Source organism: Somniosus microcephalus, chromosome 8, assembly GCF_052327205.1.
Source record: "Somniosus microcephalus isolate GS21.2 chromosome 8, FLI_Smic_1.0, whole genome shotgun sequence".
In the NCBI taxonomy this organism is placed as follows: domain Eukaryota; kingdom Metazoa; phylum Chordata; class Chondrichthyes; order Squaliformes; family Somniosidae; genus Somniosus; species Somniosus microcephalus.
In genome coordinates this window covers 192449553-192459574 of record NC_140994.1, presented here as the reverse complement: position 1 = coordinate 192459574, position 10022 = coordinate 192449553, and the positions used below count along the sequence as shown (strand labels likewise).

General features: G+C 44.4%; 1 protein-coding gene across 2 annotated transcripts in view; it reads left to right on the top strand.

Annotated features, from left to right (window-relative positions):
* Positions 1-736: 736 nt before the first annotated feature.
* n4bp3 (NEDD4 binding protein 3) overlaps positions 737-10022 on the top strand; it is a 170826-nt gene continuing 161540 nt past the window's right edge. Inside the window, exon 1 of one of the 2 annotated variants that reach the window (XM_085995458.1) lies at positions 737-958. The gene's annotated coding sequence lies outside the window, so the exon portion shown is untranslated. Of the gene's footprint in view, positions 1589-10022 lie in introns of both variants that reach the window. The other variant, XM_085995457.1, reaches the window with a different exon arrangement.

Below are 10022 nucleotides of genomic sequence, written 5' to 3'. Positions count from 1 at the left end.
TCCCAGGTATCAGTCTGGTGAATCTTCGCTGCACTCCCTCCATGGCAAGAACATCCTTCCTCAGATAAGGTGACTTTTTGTCAACCTCTCTTTTGTTGTCTATGTACTTAGTGTATGCCTTTTTCTTTAGTTTCAATTTTGCCCTTATTTCTTTATTCATCCATGGTGTGTCATTACTGGCTAGTGTGTTCTTGCTTTTTAGTTGGTTATATTTCTCCTGGACTCTATTGATCACCATTTTAAATGTTTACCACTGCTGTTCTATTTGTCAGTAAATTTTTCCAGTTTACTTTCCCTAGTTCCATTCTCATCCCCTTAAAATCAGCTTTTCCCCAATTTATTACTTGGTCTTTGTCTTACTTATGTCCTTCTCAATCTGTATCTCAAACCTTATTATGCTGCGATCGCTATTGTCTAGATGTTCCCCTACACTTACATCTCTTATCTGTTCTGGTTCATTTGAGCATGTAAATCTGAATGTCTGTTTGCGTGAATGTGTGTGTACACGATTACATGCTGAGAATGTTGTGCGGTTAGGGAACGTTGAGTGGAACGAAGTGTCTTGTCTTTTTAAAAATCCATCCATGTACTGAACAGCTTTTGCAGCAGAGTCGAATTGTGTGTCCCGGGCTGACACAAGCTGTGTGTCCCATGTAGTGAAGTGAAATTGAGTGTCGTGTCTCATTAAGAATCGCTGCCGAGTAATGCGCAGGTTGTCTACTTCAATTAGACGGAGTTGAGTATCCTGTTTCTTTAAGAATCCAACCCCGTGCTGTTTGAATTGTCCAGTCCCTCTTTTGCAGCTGCCCCGTTCCAGCTCTCGATTGCATTGATAAAAGTGAGATTGGGGCTGGCTACACTTTCATCGCGTGTCAGTGTGAGAGCGGGATGGTTTGCAGCCTTTTTCACTGAGTGCATCCAGTCTAAGCCTTTACAGAAAGGAGTACAGTCTACCTGAGTGAGTGCATCCAGTCTAAGCTTTTACAAAAAGGAGTGCAGTCTACCCGAGTGAGTGCATCCAGTCTAAACCCGGACAGAAAGGAGTGCAGTCTACCCGAGTGAGTGCACCCAGTCTAAACCCGGACAGAAAGGAGTGCAGTCTACCCGAGTGAGTGCACCCAGTCTAAACCCGGACAGAAAGGAGTGCAGTCTACCCGAGTGAGTGCATCCAGTCTAAACCCGGACAGAAAGGAGTGCAGTCTACCCGAGTGAGTGCACCCAGTCTAAACCCGGACAGAAAGGAGTGCAGTCTACCCGAGTGAGTGCATCCAGTCTAAGCTTTTACAGAAAGGAGTGCAGTCTACCCGAGTGAGTGCATCCAGTCTAAACCCGGACAGAAAGGAGTGCAGTCTACCCGAGTGAGTGCATCCAGTCTAAGCTTTTACAGAAAGGAGTGCAGTCTACCCGAGTGAGTGCATCCAGTCTAAACCCGGACAGAAAGGAGTGCAGTCTACCCGAGCGTGTGCATCCAGACTGGGAGAGCGGGACAGTCTGTCCGGCGGCTCCGTTAAAGCTTCGGATCATCCGCAACCCGCAACCCAGCCAGAAACGGACATTGAGGAGCAGCGACTAGTGCCAGTGAAATATGGTGAGATCGGGGAGGGGGAAAAGGCTGCATTCTCTGCATCGCAAGGACATTGTTCTGTGTCCTTGGTGGTGTATTTGCTGCTGTGATTGTGGAGCTTGTGTAGACTTGTAAAAGAATGTGTTTCTAGTCTGCGACTGCCGGTTGGGGTGGGGGTGGTATTGGAAATAGTTGGTGAGCTTCTGGTTTATTAAATGTGACTGGTTATCCTCAAGTTGCCTCTCTCTCTAGGTGGTCCTGTGTGTCTGCCTCGCACATTAAAGCGTGCACTTTATACAATGCACTTGTCCAAGTCAGTGGGCCATGAGGGAAACTGACCTGTGCTGCCACTTTAAAACTGGGACCTCCCACTATTCCGAAGATGGAGGCAGGATCCTGACCTGGGGGTGGGTGGGAAGGAAGTAACGCGCACATCATCTTTGAGAATAATGTCCATAGCTAGTGTCAAAATAACAACTTTGGGGAGGGAGAATGTACTGTCACTTTTGTAACTGCTCCAGAGTTTTAGAAAATCCTGCACAATCCTAAATTAACCAGGTTTTTTTATTGGTGAAGCTGAGTATTGCAGTTGGCGATCTCCTGTTTTTTGCTTCACACACACTGCTTTGGATGAATGTTTAAGCTGCTTTACGTTATCCAAAACCCGTGGCAGTGGTGCTGGCTTCCTACACATGGCGCTTGTACAGCAGGCTGTTGCCCTTGGTGAATCTCCACCAGTTGGCTTTCACCCGGCTGCAATGACCCGTCCGTCAGGGGCCGGCGCCACTGGCACGACTCTTGGCGCGATTTAAAAGCGGCCTTAGTTGATCTTAGCTGGGGCAGCAGTTGAGGTCCTACAGCCAGCTTGGATGACAAAGTGGCTGAAGTTCCTGCTCCTGATTGCTATTCATTGATCCTTTCTGGAGAGTCCATGTCGATGGATTAGACCAAGATTGGATTCCTCTCGGTTGAATAGCCCATTGACCCTGCTGTTTAGACTGGCCTGTGAAGAATGGCACCTTGCGCTATTGCACTGAAGCAGTTACAAAAGTGACAGTACATTCTCCCTTGCGGGAGAAGGCCTTTTTAAAGGGGAGGTCAATATATAGTGGAGTCGGGGAAATGCAGCAACTCACAGAATCACAGAAACCCCACAGTGCAGATAGAGGCCATTTCGGCCCATTAAGCCTGCACCGACACATATCCCACCCAATCCCCGTAACCCCTACACCAACACATATCCCACCCTATCCCCGTAACCCCACGTATTTAATCCCCCTAACACTAAGGGTCAATTTATCATAGCCAATCAACCTAACTCGCACATCTTTGGACTGTGGGAGGAAACCAGAGCACCCAAAGGAAACCCACGCAAACACGGGGAGAATGTGCAAACTCCACACAGACAGTCGCCCGAGGCCGCATTCGAACCCGGGTCCCTGGCGCTGTGAGGCAACAGTGTTAACCACTGTGCTGCCACTGTGTGTTAAAGTGTGGGAGTGATACAATTATATTTTTGTAGTGCAATGATTTTGATGACCAGTTAAGCAATCTCACTGAGGAGTTAGATGGGAGATAATTCCCTGTCAGAATAAACTAGGAGCTTCAGTACTGAATTCAAAGTGTTCCATGTAATCAAGTTTAAACTGGTTAGAATGGAGCAAATGGCCTGAAAGGGGATGTCTCATTGGGAGGGAAAATTTTACAATTTTTTAACCTTTTATTGAAAGAAACCAAGTCGAGAACAGATTATGTGGACCCTAGCACTGTGAATAAGTGGCTAACAAGGGAAATTAGGGATAGCATAAGATCCAAGGAGAAGACATATAAATTGGCCAGAAAAAGCAGTAAACCTGAGGATTGGGAGCAGTTTAGGATTCAGCAAAGGAGGACAAAGGGATTAATTAAGAGGGGGAAAATAGAGTATGAGAGTAAGCTTTCAGGGAACATAAAAACTGACTGTAAAAGCTTTAAAAGATATGTGAAGAGAAAAAGATTGGTGAAGACCTTGCAGTCAGAATCAGGGGAATTTATAATGGGGAACAAAGAAATGGCAAACCAATTAAATATATACTTTGGTTCTGTCTTCACAAAGGAGGACACAAATAACCTCCCAGAGATGTCGGGGAACATAGGGTCTAATGAGGGAGGAATTGAATGAAATCAGTATTTGTAGGGAAATGATATTAGGGAAATTGACGGGATTGAAGGCCGATAAATCCCCAGGGCCTGATAATCCACATGCTAGGGTACTTAAGGAAGTGGCCCTAGAAATAGTAGATGCATTGCTGGTCATCTTCCAAAATTCTATAGACTCTGGAACAGTTCCCATGGATTGGAGGGTAGCTAATGTTACCCCACTATTCAAAAAAGGTGGTAGAGAGAAAATGGGGAATTATAGACCGGTAAGCCTGACATCGGAAAAAATGTAATAGCAGAGCACTTGGAAAACAGTGACAGGATCGGACAAAGTCAACATGGATTTACAAAAGGTAAATCATGCTTGACTAATCTACTGGAATTTTTTGAGGATGTAACTGGTAAAATAGATAAGGGAGAACCAGTGGATGTGGTGTATTTGGACTTTCAGAAGGCTTTCGATCAGGTCCCACAAGAGATTAGCGTGTAAAGTTAAGGCACATGGGATTGGGGGCAAGGTACTGACTTGGATAAAGAACTGGTTGGCTGACAGGAAGCAAAGAGTTGAAATAAACGGCTCTTTTTCCGAGTGGCAGGCAGTGACTACTGGGGTACCGCAGAGATCGGACCTAGGACCCCAGCTATTCACAATATATATAAATGATCTAGACGAGGGAACGAGATGTAATATCTCCAAGTTTGCAGATGACACAAAGCTGTGTGTGTGCTGTGAGGAGGATGCTGAGAAACTCCAGTATGATTTGGACAAGTTGGGTGATTGGGCAGAAGCATGGCAGATGCAGTATAATGTGGATAAATGTGAGGTTATCCACTTTGGTGGCAAAAACAGGAAGGCAGATTATTATCTGAATGGCAATAGATTGGGAGAAGGGGAAGTGCAATGAGACCTGGGTGTCCTTGTGCACCAGTCGCTGAAGGTAAGCATGCAGGTGCAGCAGGCAGTTAAGAAGGCAAATGGTATGTTGGCCTTCGTAGTGAGAGGGTTCGAGTACAAGAACAAGGATGTCTTGCTGCAGTTGTACAGGGCCTTGGTGAGACCACACCTTGAGTATTGTGTGCAGTTTTGGTCGCCTTATCTGAGGAAGGATGTTCTTGCCATGGAGGGAGTGCAGCGAAGATTCACCAGACTGATACCTGGGATGGCAGGAATGACGTATGAGGAGAGATTGGGTCGATTGGGCTTATACTCGCTGGAGTTTAGAAGAATGAGAGGTGATCTCATTGAAACTTATAAAATTCTAACAGGACTGGACAGACTGGATGCAGGAAGGATGTTCCCGATGGCCGGGGAGTCCAGAACCAGGGGTCACGGTCTAAGGGGTAAGCCATTTAGGACAGAGATGAGGAGGAATTTCTTCACCGAGAGTGGTGAACTGTGGAATTCTCTACCACAGAAGGCAGTTGAGGCCAACTTATTAAATATATTCAAGAAGGAGTTGGATATATTTCTTAAGGCTAAAGGGATATGGGGAGAAGGCAGGGACAGGGTACTGAATTTGGATGATCAGTCATGATCTCATTGAATGGCGGAGCAGGCTCGAGGGGCCGAATGGCCTACTCCTGCTCCTATCTTCTATGTTTCTATGTCTCCTCCTTCTCTCCATCCCTCAGTACACAAGCAATCTCCATTTGATTTAGATACCAGTTTGGTGATTCATTTCCTCCTTTCACCCCACAATAAATTTGAAGTGAGGGAAGTTTTGGGAATGGCTGCAGAAAGAGCCCAGAAATCAAATCCAGCCAGTCTTGGGCAGACTTGCTCTACCTGATGGCTATGAATTGCACTTTGCCAGATTTAATTCTGGTGAAGACTGCCCAGTTTGTCCCTCGCAAGCTAATAAGAAAGGCCAGAATCTAGAGCTGTTTCTCATGTAATTTATTAACTCATGTGAATCTCTCAAACCTAAACTCAGCAGGCCAGAATCTACCATTTTCTGTCTGTCTTCAGAAAATAAATATCTTCAGTGTTTTTGAATAAAAAAATAATGGTAGTGGCAGAGTAGAGAGAGGAAGTATATTGCTAACTACCTTAAGGAACTGTTGATGTTGGATGGCACTTGCATTTAGCTGCAGTATGTACATCACCTGTTTATTCCGTGCCCCCCTCCCTGATGTTGCTGTTTATTCACTAGGCATGTGTGGCATTCTGGGAGTTGTAGTTTACTCTACCAGTTGAGTGAGGTACCAGAGGGTGACTGATACCTGTGGAATGCTGATCCAGCTTGAGCAAGCTCCTCTTTTGGAGGGGAGGGGGTGGAAAGAGACTATAATTGAGCAAGAAAGTTACATTGCTTCATAATGCTGCATAAATTTAAGAATTATTTAACCAGTGACAAGACACATAGTTGGCTATGATGTGCAACGTTTTCTCTTGGACCACTTTCTTCTAAAATAATTGTGATTGAGGCTCTAATTGCAGGTCATGGTAACTCAGTCTTGGGGTGGGGGAGAATCAAATGTATAGGCCTCCCATTAAATATTTTGTGAAAATGCTGATCCAGTACGTCCCTCTTCTCTGTATAAGAACCAAACAGTCACTCTGAGTCTGCCTTGTACCAGACTTGTACAGTCTACACTCAGTGACATTATGCAGTAGGTTTAAGACGTTGGCTCCAGTCTCTCTGATAGTGATCTTTGTAGCTTGTAATGGAGCATGAGGAGGCGGTTGGTGGATAAGGATGGTGCTGATTTTGTCTGGGATGTAGTCTTGTGTGCCTGACCACTGCTATGTCAGCACTTTTCAGGTTTTGAACAGTAACATTTTAGAAATTGGCAGGCAGTGAGTAATTCAGTAACGGATAGTGGACAGTGAGCGAATGAGCTGTTAACAGCTTTCTGAAGCGAGTCTGAGCCTGTCTTGATAAGCCTCTGCTCGGAGAGTCTGGCATGTTTGGATAATAAATTTCTTAGAGTTTTTCTTTCCAAATTCACTGCATTCTTTTAGTGCAGTCTCCCCACCTCTTTTGAGAGTTTTATGAGCAACAAAAAATAGAATGAACAAAACAGTTCATGACCTGTCCATTCCATTGGATGACATCCTTGTGATTCATTGAACGTTGTCCAGTGAAATAGGGATGTTTGATCAGTTTATGTTCCACAGTGGCTGTCTGTGTGATCTGTGTTGTGGTGGTGATTGCTGCAAAGAATTATTAAGTGTGTTATACGCTGTAATCGAATGGGCAAGGTTTAAATGGTGTGTATGTATGAAGTAGAGGAAATGGTGGAAGGAGTGAGGTACTAGCTGTAATATAATCTAGGATTTCAGATGCTTTTTTATTCTTCTCCACAAGTCACTTTATCCATGTCCATCAGATTCTCTGAATCGCCTGGATGATCCTCTGTGGCACTCTTATGATCTGAGCTTGCTCTTCCATCCAATTCCCTAATATTAACAACTTGTATTTTATATGCAACCTTTTTTAATATAGGAAAACATCCTAAAGTGCTTTACGGTGGGGGTGGAAGGAAGGAGGAGAGAGGAATAGATGCCAAGCCATAGTGGGAGAGTATTGAGAGGTGACCAAAACCTTGGTTTAAGGAGGTGGGTTTGAAGAAGACTTTTAAAGGCAGAGAGAGTAGTAGAGATGGAGTGTTTTGGGGGAGGGAAAAGCCAACAATGCTGAAGGTTCACCTGAGGTGAAGGGAAAGGAAGATGCACAGAAGGCAAGAATCGGAGGACTGAATGGTGAAAGAGGATGCAAGGCTGGAGGAGGTTGTCCAATTATGATTCAGTGACCCTGTGGTGGGATATGAAGACAGGGATGAGGTTTTTAAATGCAGGATAGGATTTGGGCAGATTTTTGGACAAATTGGGCTTTCTGGAGCATGGGAGGTCAAGGAAGGAGAATGTTGGAGATTATCATAGGTGGGCTGTAAGAAAATGGGGAAACCATTTAAAGAGCCTTTTAAAGGGACCAGGTTCCAAATGTGCTCTTAATCCCTTATGAATATTTATAGGTATGTGCAGTTTGACAGCACACTGGAATCGTGTTCAATGTGGTATCAAACCCAAGTCCTGTGAGGCTGCCTCCGCCAACTATTTTGCACCACTCCCCTCCATTAGACCAGGCCCCAACTCTGAAGTTCGACTGCAAGTTTAGTGTTGAGAGACACTAAGATTACAGTATAAACCCAACTGTTACGCTAACACTTAGTAATCCTTCTCAAATTTTCAACTGTACTCTGACCCCTCCTAATCTTTCCTTCCATGCTGTGGTGTCTATTTCCTTGGAACTTCTGATTTAAAAAAAATTTAAAGTGGTTATATACAGGCAAGTTGTTCTGTATAGAAATTACTACAAGGTATTATCTTGTATGCTGAGGAAAAGCTGGTTTTCACTGCAGTACAGATATTATGGGCCTACACAGCTATGACCCATTTTTCTTTCTTCTTTTGACAGGTACACTTGCTGTCTGTACGCTCCACTGTGCTAGTACTCGGCTCTTGATAATTCTAAATCTGGGACAGACACTACTATACTAATTCCAGTTCAGTTTCTGTTTGGGCAGATTTGGGCAGTTTACTCCACTGATGTATTTGCAAGCCTTGCGATCTGCATTAAGATCAAGTTCCATATGAAAGATGAGGTCAAAGCTATAGAGACTCTGGGTAAATCTTGGTAATAGATACGAAATAGGATGAAGGATAAAAAGCAATGGTACTTGTTAGAATTGTGTTCGGGTTGATGATAGGAAGCACTGAATGGGGTGCCCAGTACTGGGACCACTGCTGTTTTTCATTTGAACCGATGTCTGGGATTCAGAAACCTAATGGAATTTGGTCAGATTTACAGATGATAAACTCAGACAGCCAGTGAAACTGGAAGAGGCAGTTTAGAAATTTCAAAATGAGTTGGAAAAAGTATGCAAGTGGGTAGAACAATGACAGCTGGAATTTAAAGAAGGAACTTGCATTTGTATAACGCCTTTCACAATCTCTGGACGTCCCAAAGCACTCTATAGCCATTTAAGTACTTTTGAAGTGCAACCATCGTTGGAGGAAATGTAGCAGCCAATTTGCACGCAGCAAGGTCCCACAACCAGCAATGTGATAAATGACCAGATCATCTGTTTTAGGTGTTGGTTGAAGGAATACATTTTGGCCAGGACACCAGGGAAAATTCGCTTGCTCTTCGAATATTGCTGTGGGACCTTTTATGTTCACCTGAGAGGGCAGGCGGGGCCTGAGTTTAACATCTCATCCGAAAGGTGGCACCTGCGATAGTGCAGCACTCCCTCAGTACTGCACTAAAGTGTCAGCCTATATTTTTTTGCTTAAGTCTCTGGAGTGGGGTGTGAACCATGACCATCTGACTCTTGAGGCAAGAGCAGTAACACTGAGCCAAGGCAACTAATGTGGACAAGTGTGAACTACAGCACATATATGGAGGAAAACTGGACAACACGGGCACTATTTAATGGTGTTGAATAGCTAAGGGTGAAGTTGAAAGTAGTCTTGGCAGACTTGATGCTCAACAACTATCAACAAAGCTAATAGAATGTTTAATCATATAATATAAACAGTAGAATACAAGTCAGAAGAAATCATTAACAAACTGTACAGGGCTCTTGGTCAAACTACACCTTGAATACTGTGTCTATTTCTGGTCACCAAGACACCAGGGAGACATTCAAACATTGCAGGCATTCTACCGAAGAGTCAGTCGGCTGATTCCTAGTGGCAAAGGTTATGAGAACAGTCTACAGAAACTTTGGCTTTTCAGTTTAGGGAGATGTATTAATACATAGATACATAGAAGATAGGAGCAGGAGTAGGCCATTCGGCCCTTCGTGCCTGCTCCGCCATTCGATGAGATCATGGCTGATCCTTTAATTCAGTATCCCGTCCCCGCCTTCTCTCCGTAACCCTTAACCCCTTTTGCCCGTAGAAATATATCTAATTCCCTCTTAAATATATTTAATGAGCTGGCGTACACTGCCCTCTGTGGCAATGAGTTCCACAGGTTCACCACTCTCTGAGTGAAGAAATTCCCCCTCATCTCTGTCCTAAATGGTTTAGCCCTTATCCTTAAATTATGTCCTCTAGTTCTGTTCTCACCCGCCAAGGGAAACATTCCTTCTGCATCCAGTCTGTCTAGACCTGTCAGAATTTTATACACTTCTATGAGGTCCCCTCTCAATCTTCTAAACTCCAGTGTGTACATCCCTAAACTACATAGTCTCTCCTCATAGGTCATTCCCGCCATTCCTGGTATCAGCCTGGTGAATCGCCGCTGCACCCCCTCCATGGCAAGAACATCCTTCCTCAGATGAGGCGACCAAAACTGTACACAGTACT